Raw genomic sequence first — 21,147 nt, 5'->3', positions numbered from 1 at the left:
ACCACTTGAAGCAAAAAAAGGCTAGTAAACATGGGATCTAAAATGCATACCTTAAGAGCTATCAGCACTCGTTCATCTTTGCTACTGTGAAACACATCTCTTCTACCGAAGAAATGCTTATAACTCTTAAGGCAGGCATTATAGAACTCATGTTCTCTAGAGTTTTTTTTTGCTTCAAATGATACCATATTTCTCATTTAAAACAAGTCCTTGAAATTTTCACTAAATAAGCAGATATTATCTTTCAAATGACTTTGCACAATAAAAACAAATCAATGACAATTGGCATAACCAATTCTATATATGGTTGCTGTCCTGTTCGTTATGCCCAAAACAGATTTTTTCTACACAGCCAACATACACACAAATGTTTTGTAAACAAATTCTTTGTTGAACGAGTTGCATTTATCAGTATTTTGCCAATGAACAACTGTCTTCCACACACTTTACCCATGACTGAAAATATGTGATAATTCCATACATATCCACACGCATTGTTTGTTGAGAGGATTTGCAAGACAAAATTGAATACAGATACAAATTATCAAACCTGCTGTCAAAAGCTACTAATAATTGACTATAAATATAAAGTTTCATGTCCTGTTTGTGATACGACCATTAATATACTAGTTTCAACAGGCTTTACTAGGCATGGTCTTATTAGAGGTGGTATGGTTTTGCTTTCCTGCAACTTTTGAACAGTCTTATCGAGCCAACTGTACAGGTACCAACAGTTTATCGTGGGCTCTGAACCATGGAACAACTTTGCGTATTTCACACTAACAAATCACTGCCAGAGGTAAAAGAAGTAAAAAGTGATACAAAAAAAACCTACCACCAACCAATGATTGAATGACAGACCTTTGAAGTTGTAGCCTTGACACCCACATTTTTCAAAACTATTTTGTACATTTTATACAAGTGATAAAACAATTTAGACAATCACGTCACAGGAGCAGTAATATAATGTACATTGCAAAGCATTAATACTTCAGTATTCATTATAAATATTTTCTATGAAACTTACAGCCATTCTTGAGTGATTCATATCTTTGGCATTACTCAACGTATATGTGCATCCAGGGTGCATGTTCATAGTTTGCGAGGCATTGCAGATATCAGATATGACATGATTATGCTCAAGACACTCCAATGTTGGTACAGTCAGACTGACACCTTCATATAATATTTAAGTTCTGGTGGTAAAGTGTGTGAGGGCATTTCTCTTCTATTTAGTTCAATTCTGGACATTTCCACATTGCAGTGATTTTTGAAATAGTTTGGGAATGTAGACTGAAGTCATTACTGTCAATGTGACTATTCTGCAAGAAATGTTCTGACACAGCGCACTTTAGAAGTTGGTTTATAACATTTAAAAACTCAAAACAAATTAGAGCATTACAGAATTATGGACAAGGCTTTGTATGGTTTCAGTATTATCTGAGCAGTAAAACTCTTGAGTTAACAGGAAATGAACCAGAATCTTAGTGGATTACTGTGATTAGGTATGTTACTTGGGATCCCTTACTACGGACAATTCTTTTCCTGGTGAATATCAATGACATGCCTACAGCTATACCTGACAGCTGATTTGTTTGCAGGTGGTACAAGCATAATTGTTACATTTTCAGGTCAGGATCTGAACAACATACCAGAAGCAACATTTGGTTCACAGCTCCCTCTGAAAAGAAGAGTACATAATTCTGCTTGTGGTGACATGCAGCCCTCTAACAATACTAGTGTAAGTAGTAAAGTACAAGACGTGAGATTTACAGGAATGATGATAGATGAAACTCTTATGGCAGACACATTTTCAGGAATACCTGCAGAAGCTGAATGCAGGCACCTTTCTAAATTGGACAATGTTCACTCAGCACCAGTAATGCACTAAAACTTGTTTAATTTTCATTCTGTGTTGTCGTACAGGATAATGTTTAAGGGCAACTCAATTTAGATACAAATATCATCACGACCACAAGGTTATAATAACAACGTATGTGGTGAGCCAATCAGTTTTCACAAAAGTTTAACACAGTTAATGACATGTTGTACACTTTCAAATGCAGTTAAAGATTACTCTCCCTTGATAAACTCTGACACTCTGCACTGATGCTTTAGATCAACTTACTTGCCTCTAAGTAATTTTTGTTTAGTGAACTTTAAGTAATGTAGAATTCAAGTTCATTTCTACATCTACATCTACATTTATACTCCGCAAGCCACCCAACGGTGTGTGGCGGAGGGCACTTTACGTGCCACTGTCATTACCTCCCTTTCCTGTTCCAGTCGCGTATGGTTCGCGGGAAGAACGACTGTCTGAAAGCCTACGTGCGCGCTCTAATCCCTCTAATTTTACATTCGTGATCTCCTCGGGAGGTATAAGTAGGGGGAAGCAATATATTCGATACCTCATCCAGAAACGCACCCTCTCGAAACCTGGCGAGCAAGCTACACCGCGATGCAGAGCGCCTCTCTTGCAGAGTCTGCCACTTGAGTTTATTAAACATCTCCGTAACGCTATCACGGTTACCAAATAACCCTGCGACGAAACGCGCCGCTCTTCTTTGGATCTTCTCTACCTCCTCCGTCAAACCGATCTGGTACGGATCCCACACTGATGAGCAATACTCAAGTATAGGTCGAACGAGTGTTTTGTAAGCCACTTCCTTTGTTGATGGACTACATTTTCTAAGGACTCTCCCAATGAATCTCAACCTGGTACCCGCCTTACCAACAATTAATTTTATATGATCATTCCACTTCAAATTGTTCCGCACGCATACTCCCAGATATTTTACAGAAGTAACTGCTACCAGTGTTTGTTCCGCTATCATATAATCATACAATAAAGGATCCTTCTTTCTATGTATTCGCAATACATTACATTTGTCTATGTTAAGGGTCAGTTGCCACTCCCTGCACCAAGTGCCTATCCGCTGCAGATCTTCCTGCATTTCGCTACAATTTTCTAATGCTGCAACTTCTCTGTATACTACAGCATCATCCGCGAAAAGCCGCATGGAACTTCCGACACTATCTACCAGGTCATTTATATATATTGTGAAAAAGCAATGGTCCCATAACACTCCCCTGTGGCCCGCCAGAGGTTACTTTAACATCTGTAGACGTCTCTCCATTGATAACAACATGCTGTGTTCTGTTTGCTAAAAACTCTTCAATCCAGCCACACAGCTGGTCTGATATTCCGTAGGCTCTTACTTTGTTTATCAGGCGACAGTGCGGAACTGTATCGAACGCCTTCCGGAAGTCAAGAAAAATAGCATCTACCTGGGAGCCTGTATCTAATATTTTCTGGGTCTCATGAACAAATAAAGCGAGTTGGGTCTCACACGATCGCTGTTTCCAGAATCCATGTTGATTCCTACATAGTAGATTCTGGGTTTCCAAAAACGACATGATACTCGAGCAAAAAACATGTTCTAAAATTCTACAACAGATCGACGTCAGAGATATAGGTCTATAGTTTTGCGCATCTGCTCGAGGACCCTTCTTGAAGACTGGGACTATCTGTGCTCTTTTCCAATCATTTGGAACCCTCCGTTCCTCTAGAGACTTGTGGTACACGGCTGTTAGAAGGGGGGCAAGTTCTTTCGCGTACTCTGTGTAGAATCGAATTGGTATCCCGTCAGGTCCAGTGGACTTTCCTCTATTGAGTGATTCCAGTTGCTTTTCTATTCCTTGGACACTTATTTCGATGTCAGCCATTTTTTCGTTTGTGCGAGGATTTACAGAAGGAACTGCAGTGCGGTCTTCCTCTGTGAAACAGCTTTGGAAAAAGGTGTTTAGTATTTCAGCTTTACGCATGTCCTCCTCTGTTTCAATGCCATCATCATCCCGTAGTGTCTGGATATGCTGTTTCGAGCCACTTACTGATTTAACGTAAGACCAGAACTTCCTAGGATTTTCTGTCAAGTTGGTACATAGAATTTTACTTTCGAATTCACTGAACGCTTCACGCATAGCCCTCCTTACGCTAACTTTGACATCGTTTAGCTTCTGTTTGTCTGAGAGGTTTTGGCTGCATTTAAACTTGGAGTGGAGCTCTCTTTGCTTTCGCAGTAGTTTCTTACTGTTCGCAGTAATTTAATTTGGGTTTTTTGACATCATTTCAGGGAAATGATGGGATGGTTTCTTGTAACACATCATGACTTATACTTCGTCTACATCTTGCCCATTATTAAGCTTTACAACAAGGATTAAATTCTTATGCTGAAAGACTATTATTATTATTATTATTATTATTTTCATACCGCCATTTCATATTACAATGTTTTGATACTTCTTTTTTTTCCTTGTAAAAGTTTTGGATATGAAGTAGTCGTATCTTCATGTGTAATTGACATAAATCAAATTTAATGCACAAAAACTTGTTCTCCCATATAAAAACTGTAACTTGGCACTTGGCAGAGGTGTTAGCACAAGCAAGCAAACCCTGCGTTGCACATAGGTCACTCTCAAAGAGGAGGAAACATATAAAACTAACATGAAACATGTGCTCTGCATTTTTATGAAAGCAGAGGGGACACACAGAAAAATGATACCCTCAGTGACTTTGTATAGTCAAAACTGAACTCTTATTACCACATATTAACAAAACACTACTATACATTTCAACTATGAACTGTATTGTTTGATTACCAAGGCTAATACTAACCAGAAGCAAGTCAACACTGGCTGACATCTACCAATTCCTCAGCTCCCAGCACTGCCTGCAAGAAGTGCCGAGTTACAAGGCTCATATAGCACACTACATGTACCTTGCAAGATACTTTACATTTTTAGCAGTTCAACATAAAATACTGACTGTTCATGCAGTTTACACACTGTATTGGCTTTCCTTCTTGTTTTATAGTAGTTTGAATATGGAATAGTGAATTGATGTACAGTAGGAAAAGGCAGCATACAATGTGACACATCAGCCAATAGAATCATTCTGATGATTATGTCCAACATGTGTGTTACAGAGGTTTTGTTAACACCCAGTGTTGAATTTTTATAGGGCGTGAATGTTTGAAGAGATAGCTGAAAGCATACATTGAGTCTTCATGTGGAGTATGTCCTAGTGTTGCTAGCTGCTACATGAGAGCAGCTGATCATGATTTTGACCTAGTCTATTGCACCTTCAAAGAGACCAGATCAGTTTGATGCATATAAAGCTAACATTTTTCTAGTCTATTTGGCCATATTACAGGTCTTTTCAGAATAATTTAAATTTTTAATTCACGTTGAGGTTGAAAAACAAACTGAATTTTTGTTCTACTAATATTTGTACTGTATATTACAAAACAGTTTTCAGCTTGTTATACCATATCACAACATAATACAAAAACTGGTTTGAAGTAAGCAAATATTTGTAAAGCTAAAACCCAGTATGCATTTCAACCTTAAATATGAAATTGTTCTGCCAAGAAGTGACAGAAAAATCCATAAATAAGAGGTTGGAATTTGTCTGCCATAAGAACAACTGTAATTTTTCTAATTCCTTAGTGTCCTTTACCTATTTTTTGAGGACATTTACCTATTTTGGTGAGGTAAAACATTTCTGCTTCAGTGAGAAAAGGGTTCTCATGTTGTTCTCTCTCACCCAGTCAATTCTTTGTGCCGACATTAAGCTAGATGGCAATGATCAATAAATCACTTTCCCTTTTTTGCATCCAGTTTCATCTTGTATGGAATATTGTTGCCTTTCCAAACTGGGAAATATGTCACATGGCCTTCAGTTCAAAACAAAATGTACATTCATAATAACTAAGCAATGTACTGAACATAAGAAGCACTAATTTAAAAGTGTTTGCCCCTCCACCTCCAAGAATATTGTCTATCATTGCAATGTACCCCCTAAAAGCTATAAAAATGTTTTCATGCTGTTTTATTGCATTCTACTTTTCTAAAATGTAAAACATAAGAAATAAATGAAGTAGTTTGAACCAAAAGGTCATTTATTTTATAACTGTTTAGCTTTCCTCATTGTTCTTTTTCATCCTCTACAATATTATCTATAAGCATCACATAATTAAGAAGACATGGATTACTCTAGTATGCCAACTATACAGATACTTTTAGCAAGCTGGTATATCATGATTTATGACAACATTGGATCATCCTAACATGCCAGTGTGAGTTTATAATAGCAACAAGACCAATTGTTCAATAAATCAAGTCATACAGCAGCTTCTCAATGGTTAAATCTCCTTTTTGAAGGCAGTTCTCTTTTTTCTCTCTCCCCTTTTTTATTTTATTTTTTACTGATGCTAATTTGATGCACATTTTGTTATTTCATGGTGCCTGTTGTCTTGATGCCAGAATGAAATTTTTCTTTGCAACAAAGTGGGCACTGAAAAGGGAATACTAAATTTAATATTGTTGCATACTACAGATATATTTTGCCTTTCTCCATTTACTTTTCTTATCTTTTAAAAATAACTTGCAACTGCTTTAGAAATTTGTAACTAGTTCTTCGTCCATGGAATGTCTAAGCAGTTACATACCTTTCATGTTTATCAATTCAGATTTCAAACTCCCTGATGAAAACTTAATGGTGAATGTAATTAGCAACAACTTGTTACAAATACTTTTACTTGACAGTCAATAATGTGGAATGGGAAACCTAATGTTGTTGTTGTTGTTGTTGTAGTTGTAGTAGTAGTTCTTGTTGTTGTTCTGCGGAAGGTGTAATAAGATTGGAATATTTCTGTAGTTCAAACATACATACTCTGTATCATAAATGAAATGATCGTACGGCATTTATTGTCCGGCATATCCCCTTCGGGATTCGGCCGCCGTATTGAAAATCTTTTTTGTTGGCGCCACTTTGGCGACTTGCGTGTCAATGATGTTGAACGCACAAGAGCTAGTTCCCTGGCGGGAATCGAACCCGGGCCCCCTTGCGTCGTAAGCGGCAGTGCTACAGGTGCGCTACGGAGACGGACACTGTATCATAATTTGTTACCGTATGGAACAACAGCTCAATGCGGAACTATCCGTAATGTTTAATCAGAAAAAAAAACATGAATACACGAGGTGCTCGAGTTCGTTTTTATCAAAGACAGAATATTTAATAAATAATGCTATCTTTTAATATTCTAAACCCTATTGGTAGCTCCAGTTTCTTTTTTTCCCCTTCGGGATTATGTGTTAACACAATTAATTACACAGAATAAAAAATACCTGCCAAACTTCTGCTATACAGCGTAGGAATCAATAATGCACGTTTAGGAACACGAACTACTAAATACTGAGTCAAGCGTTTAGGTGACCCTTTATATCTCAATTCACGTAATTGACGCGATCCGCGTGGACTTCAAATTCGTACATACACGTTTCGTACCTCTGATTGGTTCTGATAAAAGTTACCTGGCATTCTACCATAGCCAACACATCTCTAAGAAATATACTTTCTTATACACTAATAGTCTACGGTAATGATGATCTCGTCAGAAGCAAATTATTGTCAAAGTTTAAAGTTTTCAACTCCTTAGAAGTAAATAATATTAAAATCTAACGTCGTCTACGTTCAATCGATAACTTTTCATAATACAGATCGACAACCTCAGTGAAAAGAAACCAAATCTGCTTCGTCTCATTAATTTATTTCACATTAACTACAATACTTGCTTGTGTACAACCAAAGTAATTGTATTATTTATCAGTTGCACGTAAAAAGGTTGAGCATTTATTCTATTTTCGTTTTAACATTATTCGTCGTTTGACAGATATAGCTTCCGGTTTCCTGTCAAAGTAAACGAAAACAAGCAGCATAAAAGTATTGATTTTAGTTTTGTATACCAATGATACGACAATATATTTATCTATTTAAAGATAAGATGTGTGTATAGTCAAATTGACAGAAGAAAACAAAGTTTAAACTCAATTATTTCCTTTATTTTTACTAAAATATAAAAGAGCCTATGGCATGTAAGTGGGCGGGGTCTGTCAAAATATCAAACGTCGCTTGTAAATACGATGTTTTATTGGGAGAAGAATATGATTTTCGCAATGAAATAATCTTAGAATGAAATTGAGTGGAGCATATTTCTTTCTAATTTGTACTTAAAAGTTGTTTACATATTTAAGACATTCAATGACTCATTAGTAGCTTGAGGAAGAGGCCATAGCCCAAAAAAAAACAACAACAAAACCTTTGCGACCTGCAGTGTTGTGTTGATCGGCCATGATCAAACAGTAGTTTGTTTGTGGATAGCTGCAATTGGGAGTTTCGCTGTTTGTGTGCGTTATTCTAGAGAGCGGGTGTGGTAGGAGCGTAATTTTTATTCGAGGATTATCATTTTTCCCAATATACACAACTATTTACTGAATTGACTGAAAAGAACCATCATTATATGCGTCGTCTGCTAGGAGGACATTAGAACTTTGTTTTGCAGTCGCAGCACCTGAAGTGGCATCTTTTTACTGGATTTGTGAGGTACTTTTAGAGTTAAAGATTACTTGCTGATAGTTGAGTAAACGAAATTAAATAATAGTTTCAAAATCTCAAAGAGCGGTATGGCCGTATGTAGAACTCGACTTTAAGCACAGAAATGTAACCAGCTTGTCTCTCTAGCTGATTTTTCTCGCAGAACTTTTCCGTAAGTGTAATTTTTTTCCCCCATAAAAATTTAAGGGTTTTTTGTGAACACAGTACAAGTACTGGTATTCGCCCATTAATTTCGGGCGCACGTAAAATTAATCACCCGGGTTTTTTTCTTTTTTGACATTTTCAGTTACGTTACTTATTAACTATGGTTTAATTGAATTTTAAAATTTCTAGTTTTGAATAATATTACGTTCCAATTGCTTTAGTAGGTCTAACCAATTTTTTTCTTTCATTGGTGGTTTCAATAATTTTGCCACACAAAAATGACTAATGTTGGCTGCATGTGTAAGATAAGTTGCTGCGTCTTATTTGAAGGTTATAAAATATATCATCGCCAATTTTTTTATCTCCCTTACTTGTGCTGTAGCTAGTTTTCTCGTCGAGTTTAAGTTAATTATCTTGTAGGATTACTAAGCAACTAAGATATCAACTAGATTTTATATTATAGCACACTTTTTTGTGTAGAACCTTTACGTGTCTGATATTATACAGAGCCATTGATACAGAAGAATGGAGGGAAATTGTCAACTGCTTAGAGATATTAGTGTGCTAGCAATCATGTAGTAAAGAACCTTTAAAAAATCTTTCAATAATTTTCTTCCTTAACATAGGAGTGAGATTTACATGATCAGTGTTAAGCACTTTTCTGAAGTGAGGTGTATGATGGTTAGTTATCAAATACTGGTAGAGTTATAATTTTGGTGGCAACTGAAAATATGCTAAGGTAAATGGCAGAAGTTGTTTGGCACATCATAGCACACATATGGAGTTCAAAACTTTTATCACAAGTCGTTCTTCATTGATATATAGATGCACAACTGGAGATACCGTAGTTCCTATCGTTTTTAAAGATATCGGATCCAAATTTAATTAAGAGGGACACTTCAGACGAAGTATTAGATAATTTGATACTCATTTGTAAATGTTTGGTACGAATACCGTAGATGTAACTAGTGCTTCTCCTGATCACCCAAAACATTTCATAAATGTACTTTCCTTCACATTAGGTGCCCTTCTGTTTCTTCTGAAGGTGTTGCAAAATATCTTATTCAGTATCTGCTTTATCATATGCCCTACACACTTTCTTCTTCCTCTTCACTTTTATGATATCTGGAGGTCTTTCCAAACTACTGTCTATTCCCATTGCATATAGGGTGACAAGAGAATTTTTTGTTGCCATCTAAAAATAACTTTTATAACTTTTCTTGTGCCCTCCTCCTTTTTCAGCATGTTTTTCGGAATCAGAAAATCCTCATAAGCAAACCACTTAGTCATATGATTCTTCTTCATTACATCTAAATCCATATTGTACAGACTGCCACGAAGTGCATGGTAGAGAGTATGTTCGAGTGGACTGGTTATTAGGGTTTCTTACCGTTCCTTTCACACATGGAGCTTGTGAAGAATTATTGTTTGAATGCCTCTCTAATCTTGTCCTCACGATCCCTATGTGAGTGATAGGTAGGAGGTTGTAGTATATCCCCAAAGTCATTATTTAAAGCCAGTTGTTGAAATTTTGTCAGTAGCCTTTGTTTGGATAGTTTACATCTATCTTCAAGAGTCTGCCACTTCAGTTTCTTCAGCATCATTGTAATACTCTCCTACGGGCTAGATAAAACTGTGATCATTCATGCTGCCCTTCTGCGTATACATTCAATATGCCCTGTTAGTTCTATTTAGTATTAGTCTTACAAACTTGAGCACTATTCCACGAGTCACGTTGGTGTTTTTTAAGCAATCTCCTTTGCAGACTGATAACATTTTTTCAGTCTCCTACCAAAGTGTTACACCCAGGTATTTGTATGAGTTGGCCAATTCCAGCTGTGACTCATTGATATGACAGTCATAGGATGCTACAATTTTTTCTTTTGTGAAGTGCATAAATTTACAAATCTGAACATTTAAAGCAAGTTGCCAGACTTTGCACCACTTTGAAATCTTATCAAGATCCGGCTGAATATTTATGTAGCTTCTTTCAAATATTACTTCATTATAGATAACTGTATCATTTGCAAAAAGTCTGAGGTTACTATTAACATTGTCAATAGGGTCATTAAAATAGGGCATCCACAGGAAAGGTCCCAACACATGTCTCTGCGGCACACACGAAGTTACTTCTGCATCTGATGATGACTCTCCCCCATTATTACACATTATGCCTATGAACTCAGCTAACGAGTTTCAGCTTACAGACGATTTTGGAGTGCCTTCCTCAACAAATGATATGAAATTCAAGGCTGATGCAACAAATTTAAGGAATAGTAAAATTAACTTTAAACACAAACTTAAATCAAATGTATAAGTGTGTGTGTGTGTGTGTGTGTGTGTGTGTGTGTGTGTGTGTGTGTGTGTGTGTGTGTGTGTGTGAGAGAGAGAGAGAGAGAGAGAGAGAGAGAGAGAGAGAGAAACTTAAGAAGAAAATGAACAGCATCAGCTTGTTGCTGTATTTGCCACTGAAAAGATCTAAAATAGTGAAAAGTTGCAATTATGATCCATAGAACAGACAAATATCTAATTTACTAATTGGTGCATTGTATTATTTAACACCAGTGCTTGAATTGTAAAATAAAATGAGGTTTCCATACTGTTACCTTCTTCTTGAAATTTAAACTTTAGACAAAAACGTTATTTTTGTACCGGCACTATAAACCACATGACCACAGCAATATAATGCATGCACCTTACTACTGACACTCGCAGATCGTGTGATAGTTATAACGTTTGAAGAACGGCACTAAGTGCTTGAATCCAGTTACTGAAATAAAATTCCTTTTTTTACAACTGATTGCGGATTGTTAGGCCTTATTTTTAATGTATTTTTTAAGCTTCATCTAACTTGGCAAATTTACATTAGAGAAATTAAGTAAAGGGATATTATTGGTGCTCATCAAATGATAATGTTGGCCCTTGTCGCTGAACAAACATATACGCAAAGAATATAAAATTAAAGATCAGATAATAAAATTGAGAAATCCATTGGAAAGGAACTTAACACACATTAATTATTATTGGAAATCTTCTGGTACTGGTAGGCACACTTTTTAAATAGGAGTGGAATCTCAAGTTCTGAAAAAAAGGAATGAGTGTTATTTACTGCCATAGAAAAAAAAGTTGGGTTTGCTTCTGTTTGCTTTTGGAATATAGGAAAGAGAAAGGGTTGGCCATACAGAAGCTGCATAGGACAAGAAAGTGGCAAATCAAGGAACAAATTAAAATAAGTAATATTAAAGGAAAAAAAATTAGAGAAAAAATGTAGCCAATGGTATTTATTTATAGGTGATACCCAAAGGGACAAAAATGACAGTAAAGGAAAATATATGGCATATAGGAAAGAAGACTGTTTAGGTAAAATGAAGAATGTAAAAGGACTCTGAATAGAATCAAACTGTAGCTAACAACAGTAAAGGGTGGATCCACAGGGGAAAAAAAGAGATTGCTCTAGAAGGAAACAAAGTGAAGTAAATGGAAAAGAAAGACAAACACAAGTAAAAAGGAACATTGAAAATAAGTAGAAAAATGTGAAGAAATGCAACAAAACTAAAGGGCCATATTATAGTCAGAGGTGAAGAGGGTGCATCACTGGATGTGGGGGGTGAAACAGTTGCATAACAAGAATCTTCGAAGGATTTGTGGTTAACAGGGGAATTAATGAAGGTTGAACATCATTTAGTTTCGGGTAGAAATTTTCCGTTGAATAGGAAGTTTCCATCTCAGGAGTTATAAAGCACTGATGTTGCTAGGAAGGATTTGCGTGGCATAGATGGATATGAAGAGTTTACTCTATATGTCCTGTTTGCAGGTGCATATTGTGTGGCTCTATTCGGAGTTGTTCGTACACACAGTCAGACCATATCCATCATATGAATAGGAAGTTGGGTGCAATGATACTTATGTGAAAGGCATTGGAGTTGTTGCAGGTGACTTGATGAATATGTGCCTGCATTTAAACAGGTCTCCTTTTGGTGGTCTGAGTACTCTGGGTGGGGTGAATAACATAGGTTGCTGTGTACATCCAGAAAGGTGTGTAGTAGATTTGCATCCATACTTCTAAACCATAGGGTAGAGTAATTAAACTGAAGCTTTCATTGGTTGAACAAGGGTGTTTCACAGCTCCAGCAGACAACACAAGATAACCATGGTTGGTGTGAAAAGTATTGGATGAAAAGTACACATATTGGGCATGGTTGCACTGTAAAATTTACAATCCTAAATTTTAGGAGTATTTGCAGAAATCATTTGTTCTCACCATCATCACTGGTAAATACTAACAAAATTTTCAACTAAAATATAAGCAAGAATCCTGCATCAGTTGCATAGTGTGTTACAGTCTTCTGACAAAAATTCCTTTGTTAACCTGTTAACTTAGCCATTTTTCTGCATAAGTGTATACAAAAATTTCAGTTTTTTTATTTCTGAATTTTAATCTTTACTATGATACAGGTTATTGAAAACAGTAGCGTGGAAAATTATTAACGTAAAGGGAAAGTAGAGAATGTTGAAAAGATTACATTAAAACCCTGCATATACTCATTGCTTTTAAAAAAATAACCCCACATACATTAAAATACCTTAGGACAGAGTGTATTAGTTTAATATCTTTGAAAATGGTTTGTAGTGTTTTTGATAAATAATATAAATTAGCATAATACACTTTCACACAACATTCACCTTCATTTGGTGGCGGCTGTGTGAAAGGCTCTGAAGCATGTTACATTACATAGGGCTACAGGTACATCACAGTCTTCACAGATTCACTCCTATTTTTCTTTCCATTCACACCCTGATTTTGGCTGCACATCCTAAATAATCTGGTAGGATTCTTCTTCTTTGTGGTAGCTGGGGTGAAAGACAGGAAATGATGGTTGATTAGAGGAATTTCCTGTGATATTTGGCTGTAATCTTCTCAAATACTGCCAGACAAAAATCAGGAGTGTTGTTTCTTCCTCAAGATTTCTTGTACAAGCTGAATGAATTCTAGAGAACAAGTTCAGATAGATGGAAAAATATTGTTTGGAGTATTTTTTCACTCTCTTCTGTATTACTGTATTATTTGCTTGTTGCCAGTCAACTTCATTCGCTCCTCCCATTGTGTCGTTATATGATTTGACTGCTGCTGGTGTTATTTACATTTTTCATTTCTACATCGTGGATTGTGCTCAAAATGCTTGCATTTTCACTTCATAGCTGTAACTCTACCCCTCTGAAAAGCAACAATATCTCACATCTTCAGTTTCTTAGTAGTGCAAAAGTTTGGTGGCATATATTTTTAGGAGGTCTCACATTGCAATATGTTTCAGTTTTCTTATCATTAAGGTCATCTGCTAGCTTCAAAGAGGTGTGTATATTATCATCTGTAATGCACTAGTAGCCTTTGTTGAGAAAGGGTTTCATTATTCTTATATTCCTCATCAGATTTTGTGCCCTTATCTGTCTATATACTTAGAGACCATATGTAGCCAGATTTGGACTCTCAGAGCATGTACGTCTTTATTCCATATCTTGATCTCTTTAGTGGTAGATACTGAACCCTACCTAGTCTCCCCTTGTATAACATGAGTCCCTCATCTATGGTGACATCCTTCTCTAGAGTAGAAAGAATTCTCAATGTGTTATCAAGATGTTTTAAAATGGGTTAGGTTTTGTTTAGCTTTGTCTGTGGAAAGCTATCAAGGTCATATCTTGATTTTTTTTTTGAAAAATGAGGCCATTTCTTTAGTATGAAAAATTGTTTGTAGGTAATTAACTGGTAAAATATTGGACTTGCAGGTAGTGGATGTTCCGAACTGTACATCGGGTAGCTTGTGTCTTCATTTGTGATTTTTTAAAATAATATTTTGTAACAGTGTTATAGTGAAGAAGATTTGCATCACTTTTGTGTCCTTCCAATCAGCGATGTTCTTATCTCGAGCCTGTCTATTGGTGTCGGAGACTAAAACTCATTTTCAGTTATTTTACTTAGATATTTCTTCACATTTGAAGAGTCATTTTGTGTGAAGTCCAAAGTTTTCCAGTGAAGGAAAATGTTGGAGGTGGGTGGGGCAATTCTGCAGTCACATCTATATCATATCATTTTCTGATGCTAGGAAATTAACACCTCTTTCTTGCTCTGTTGGCTCTCCACTGACACTGTCAGTGTATGAAGTGTCACTTTCAGGGGAAAAAAAGTCAGATTATAATATCTTTACACAGTGTGAGCAAGTGGCATATTGAATGTTTTTCCTTCTGACCTGGTGAAGAAGGTCTTCAAGTAGCTAACTAGATGGAACAATTTTGTACAGCATTTAAATTTCTAATCAGAATATTGTCAAGATAGAAGAGTATTTTTGAACTTCAATTTTTTGCGTGGTGTTAAAACATTGTGACTGGTAGCAAATGAGTAGAAAAATATGATAGTCAGCAACGATACTAAAGGGCCATGTTATGGTCTGAGGTAAAGTGAGTGCAACACTGGATGTGGACCTGAAACACTTGCATAACAAAAATCTTGGAAGGGTCAAGGAGTAACAGGGGCTTTGTGAATAGTGTACTCAAGTCAGTTTCATGCCAAAATTTTACATTGAATAGGAAGTTTCCATCCCTGGAGTTACAAGGCAGTGATGCTGCTAGGAAGAGTTTGCATGGCATGGATGGATTTCGAACATTCGCTCTATATCCATGTTGTGTGGCTGTGTTGGGTGGTGTTTTAATACACAGTCAGACTATATCCTCATATGGATGGGAGGTTGGGTGCAATGATAGTTATGTGAAAGGTAGTGCTGCTGTTGCAATTGACTTCATGAATAACTGCCTGTATATAATCCTTGAGCTTGCACACCTACGTATAAAGTGTGCCCACCACAAATGACATTGTCTTGTACCATTCTAGTGTTTTTTCTTGTTTTGAATTGCACACCCATATGTATTCCTTCATTATTGTTTTCGTGTGCTCAAGTAAACAGCAGTAGGCTAATATAAAATAAACAGTACGCTTGGTGAAAAACAATTTACGATCATTGCAAGAAAATACCCCCTGATTCCAAGCTATGCTCCGAGTGGGTCATTATTGTGGGGTAAAGCATGTATGTGGCAACAGAGTGGTACACTGGAAATTTATTTTATTAATGTTTATTTAACAGTGATTTAGCTCATATAATATAAGTATATTTTATAATTGTTTAATTTGATTCTGATTTTGCTCATACATGCTTACCTTGGTAACATAAAGACAACTAGTCTTTACTTGTGTACAAAGTATGCCATGCACCCACACCTGTTACGAAAATTGCCACCCTTGCTTGAATATTAAAATGGTCTCTTGTCGTTGTGGTTTGAGTACTTTAGGTGTGTTACTAATATGGGTTGCTCTGTGCATCCAGAATGGTGTATAGTAGATTTGCTTGCTCACATATTAACCAGAGAGTAGAGAAATAAAATGAAGCTTTCATTATTTGAACAGGTCTTTGAAAGTTCTAGTACACAACAGAGACTTGTGTGAAAAGCATTACTTGTAAAGTACTGTATATATATTCGAGACCAACTGCCCTCAATACAAATGTAAAGTTAACCCTAAAAGCAACAGTAATAGACATAGGGATAAGAGTCCATGGTATACCACTCAACTAGCCAATATGAAAAGAAGGCTGTTGTTGTATAGAGATTCTTCAGACTTCAGAAAACTGATATGGCTAAACAAAGGTACTCAAGAGCACAAAAGGAATATAAGTATGCTTTAAATGAGGCCAAAAAACAACATAACCTAGTCAGCATTGAGTCATCAAAAAATAAATGCAGAATAGCTTAGCCGGCCGGTGTGGCTGTGCGGTCTGGGCGCTTCAGTCTGGAACCGCGTGACCGCTCCGGTCGCAGGTTTGAATCCTGCCTCGGGCATGGATGTGTGTGATGTCCTTAAGTTAGTTAGGTTTAAGTAGTTCTAAGTTCTAGGGGACTGATGACCACAGAAGTTAAGTCCCATAGTGCTAAGAGCCATTTGAACCAGAAAATCATGGACTATAATAAATTCAGTGGCCAAAAGCAAGCAGAAAGTTGAGGTAGTAATTTCAGCAGACGAATTTAATAACTACTGTATAAAATCTGTTAACCAAATTAGGGAAAGCATTGTGAGGCCACAAGAGACTGTTGCTGATCTCATTAAATACCATAATGTAGACTACACCCTGAACGATAAATTCCTTTTAACAGAGGTCGCACCAGATGTTGTTTTAACTCTTGTAAATAACTTTAGACCCTCTGATAGTGAAGATATATATGGTATTTCTTGTAATATGTTAAAAAAGATAATTGGCTACATAGTATATCGTCTTACTAAATGTATAAATAGATGTCTAATTGAAGGAGTATTCCCAGAAGTATTAAAATTATCTAGGGTAGTGCCCATTTACAAGAAAGGAGACAAAAATTGCCCATCTAGCTATCGCCCAAAATCCCTGACACTTATTTTATCTAAAGTTTTGGAATCCATCATCAACTCCCAGTTGTGTGATTATCTGACATGTAATAACATTATTACTGCGGTACAATTTGGCTTTAGGAAGGGCAAATCCACAGTCCATGCCATTGACTCCCTGATTAAAAAAGTGCTTAATGCTTATGAAGGAAAAAATTTTGCTCAGTCTACCTTTTGTGATCTTAGCAAAGCCTTCGATTCTGTGGAGCATATTTCACTCCTCAACAAACTAGTTTATTACGGAATCACAAACAGTGAAGTTGACAACATTTTTGAATCTCTCCTCAGCAACCGTAGACAAATTGTTTGTATTGGTAAACAGAGATCACAGCTAGCTGAAGTTAAGTGCGGTGTGCCACAAGGCTCAGTATTAGGACCTCTGCTATTTATCCTAATGACAAACGATCTACCATCCTACATAAATACTCACTCCATTCTCTATGCAGATGATACCACTTTTTTCAACATCAGCTCAGACATTGATATGCTCCAAACTGTGGCAAACGACACAATATCACAGGCATCAGTCTGGTTCCGAGCTAATGGGTTCCTGCTTAATGAGAGTAAAACTCAAAAGATTGTATTTAGTTTGAGAGATCCGCCAGCAGAAGACTTCAAGAATAGTGTTAAGTTCTTAGGTATTGTTATAGATACTAAACTGACTTGGGAGCCACATATTAAATACATTAGTGCAAGGCTGTCTAGAGTGGTGTATTTGTTAAAGAATTTAATAAACCATGTACCTGCGGCCTATGTAAGATCAGCCTACTTTGCTTTTTTTCAAAGTATTATATCTTATGGGCTTTTAATATGGGGCAATAGCTCACACCTTCAGGACATTTTGGTACTTCAGAAGAAAGTAATTCGAATTATCACAAACAGTGATAAACTGGCCCACTGCAAACCACTGTTTATCAAAACATGTATATTTACACTGCCCTACTGCATATAAAGAGCAACTTATCAGAATACCAGCATAGAAGAGATGTACACTCTCATGGAACCAGAAATAGTAGCAATCTTGACATACCTTACTACAGATTATCCAAGTCATTGAACTGCTACGAAGTGGTGGGTATGAAGATGTTTAATAATTTGCCACTAGAATGGGTAGAAGCTCCATTTGATTTTTTTAAAGACAAATTGTTCAGTTGGTTAGCTGCAAATCCATACTACTTACTTCAGGAATTTTATGACTGTAAAATATCATAGTGGTACCGATTTGGAGTGTGCAGCATAATTTCTTTAACTTAATCAGTTATGATGCAATGCTTTCATATTATTTCATTTTAAATATTGTATTTTATGTAAAACCTATGTCACATATTGATCTTTAACCCATGTATATATGCTGTATAACTTGTATATATGTAACTTGACTTTGTCAATTGCTGTAATAGCTAAACGACAATAAAATTTCATTCATTCATTCAACACACTTGAACTGTGCAATTTACATTCCAAAATTTTAATATTATGTGTATAAATCATTAGTCCTGACGAGCATCATTGTTAAATGTGTAACAACATTTTTAATTAAAATTTGAGCAAGAATATTGGGATACTTGTATAGTGTGTTACAGACTCCTGCAAGGTTTCTTTTGTTACAAATTTTCTGTAAAAGTTTGTACAAAAATTTCTCAAATTTTTTTTATTTCTGAATATTAAACTTTGCTGTGATAATAGGTTATTCGAAACAGTAGTGTGGAAAATTATTAACATAAAGGGAAAGTAGAGAATGTTGTAAAAGGTTACATTAATATGCTGCATATACTCATTGATTTTAAAAAATAACTCCACATAGAATAAAATATCTCAGAACAGAATATTTTAGTTTAATCTCTTTCAAAACTGTTTGTAGTAGTTTTGACACACAATAAAAATTACAATAATACACATTCACGCAACATTCACCTTTATTTGTTGGTGGCTGTGTGAAAGGCACTGAAGCATGGTACAGTACATAGAGCTACATCACAGTCTTCACATATATATTGTGATACCCTCCTATTTTTCTTTCCATTTGAGTCCTAATCTTTTCTGCACATCCCACAAATTCTGGTATTTGCGGTACCTAGGATGAGGGATGGAAAATACTGTTTGGTTAGAGGAATTGGATTGGTAGACATTGCAGTGTGACCAGCTACTTTCGAAGAGTATTCCTTCCTGTCCTGTTTGGCCATCATTGCATCAAATACTACCAGGCCGAAATCAAGAGCATTTTTCGTTCTTCCAGATTTGCTCTGTGTCAGTCAGCTTCATCCACTCCTCCCATTGTGTTGTTACACAATTTGACTGCTACTGGTGTTATTTACATTTTTCATTTCTGCATTGTGGATTGTGCTCAAAATAAACACATCATGATTGTCTTTCCAGCTCATTGCTGTAACTTTACCCTCTGAAAAGCAACAATATCTCCCTTCGTACATATCTTAGTGTGAAAGTTTCGTGGCATGCCTTTTCCAGAAGTTCGCACATTGTCGTATATGTCAGTTCCCGTAGCAATAAGTAGATCGCCTAGTTTCAGAGAGTAGTACAAATGAGCAACTATTAAGTCATTAGTTGCCTTTGTTATCAAGGGGTTTCGTTAGGGTCAGCAGTACGTGGATTGTCTAGGGCAGATTTTTATATTCTTTGTCAAATTTTGTATCCTTACCTGTATATATAATCATTGAACATATGTAGACATATCTTGCTCTCACACAACATGTAGGTCTTTATTCCAGATCTTGCTCTCTTTAGTGGTAGATACTAAACCCAACCTAATCTCCAATTATATAACATAAGACTTTCATCTACCAATTGATTATTGGGATGTTCTAAAATGGGCTAGATTTTGTTTAGCTTTGGCTGTGGATGGCTATCAGATTCATATCTTTAGTTACCTGAGAAATGAAGGCATTTCTTGAGTTGAAAAATCGTTTGTAGCTAATTAATAGGTGAAACATTGTAGTTGCAAGTAGTGGATGTTTTGACCCGTGCATATAGTTGCTTGGTTTTTCTTTATAATATTTTGAAACAATGTTATACCAAAGAACATTCTTATTTAATCACTGTTTATAGCCTGCCAGGCAGCAATGTTCTTATTTTGAGCATATCTATTAGTCTCATTGACCACAATATTCACTAACTCCTCATTGGTTATTTTACTTACATATTCCATCACATTTGAAGAGTCAATTTGTGTTAAGTCTTAAGATGTTCCTGTAAAGGGAAATGTTAGAGGAGGCAATTCTGCTGGTACGTATATTTCATAAAATTTTCTGGTGTTGGGAAAACCAACATAAGTGTCTTGATCTGTTGTTGCTTCATTAATACTGTGATTGTCATAAGTGTCACTTTTTGATGCACTAAATTCCATATCAAACTCTTCTTAACACTTCATAATGAAAACAGAAAGGGAAAAACCAGCCATATTATAGTATCTTTATAGAGTATGAGCAAGTGGGATCTATAATCTCTTGCCCTTTCACCTTGTCTGCAGCTAGCCAAGAGATGACTCAAATAACTGTGAACCAAACAAAGTAACATTGTCATGCTGTAAGACTTCAAATTCCTTCAACATGTATACATGTTATTGTCAAAAATAGACCTTTTCATTGTAGAAATACAGTAACATCAGAAGGGTGTGAAGCTTTGTACATTGTGAAGTGATGTAAATTACATGGAACGTTACCAATGTGAACATCATCCAGAAAAAATTTTTACAAATAAATATTCTAGCAGACTGTTTACATGCGAAATAAATAATTTCTGTAGTCAATGATGTACATGCCCTTCAAAAATAATCTACCTGAGTGTTAATCTTGACATGAGAACTGAATCTTTGTAGGGTTAGTGGTTAACTGGGAATTAATGGAGATTGAGCTCTAGTTAGTTTCAGGCAGAAATTTTGTGTGGAATAGGAAGTTTCAATCCCATGAGTTACAAGGCACTGATGTTGCTGTGAAGGATGTGCATCGCATGGGTGGATAGGGAGCATTCTCTCTGTATGCCCTGTGTGCATGTAGCTTTATTGGGAGCTGTTTGTATACAAAGTCACACCATATCCATTCATATGGATGGGAAGTTGGGTGCAATGATATTTACG

General features: G+C 36.1%; 2 protein-coding genes across 2 annotated transcripts in view; one reads left to right on the top strand and one right to left on the bottom strand.

Moving 5' to 3' along the window:
* Window positions 1-7,412, bottom strand: part of LOC124556616 (protein seele) — an 89,792-nt gene extending 82,380 nt beyond the window's left edge. The window contains exon 1 of the mRNA XM_047130583.1: window positions 7,189-7,412. The gene's annotated coding sequence lies outside the window, so the exon portion shown is untranslated. The remainder of the gene's footprint in view (window positions 1-7,188) is intronic.
* Window positions 7,413-8,186: 774 nt separating this feature from the next.
* Window positions 8,187-21,147, top strand: part of LOC124556790 (paired amphipathic helix protein Sin3b-like) — a 289,392-nt gene continuing 276,431 nt past the window's right edge. Inside the window, exon 1 of the mRNA XM_047130801.1 lies at window positions 8,187-8,443. The gene's annotated coding sequence lies outside the window, so the exon portion shown is untranslated. The remainder of the gene's footprint in view (window positions 8,444-21,147) is intronic.

The sequence above is a fragment of the Schistocerca americana genome, chromosome X, assembly GCF_021461395.2.
Source record: "Schistocerca americana isolate TAMUIC-IGC-003095 chromosome X, iqSchAmer2.1, whole genome shotgun sequence".
NCBI lineage: Eukaryota > Metazoa > Arthropoda > Insecta > Orthoptera > Acrididae > Schistocerca > Schistocerca americana.
Note: the sequence above shows the minus strand (reverse complement) of the source record. Positions and strands in the feature narration are given on the sequence as shown.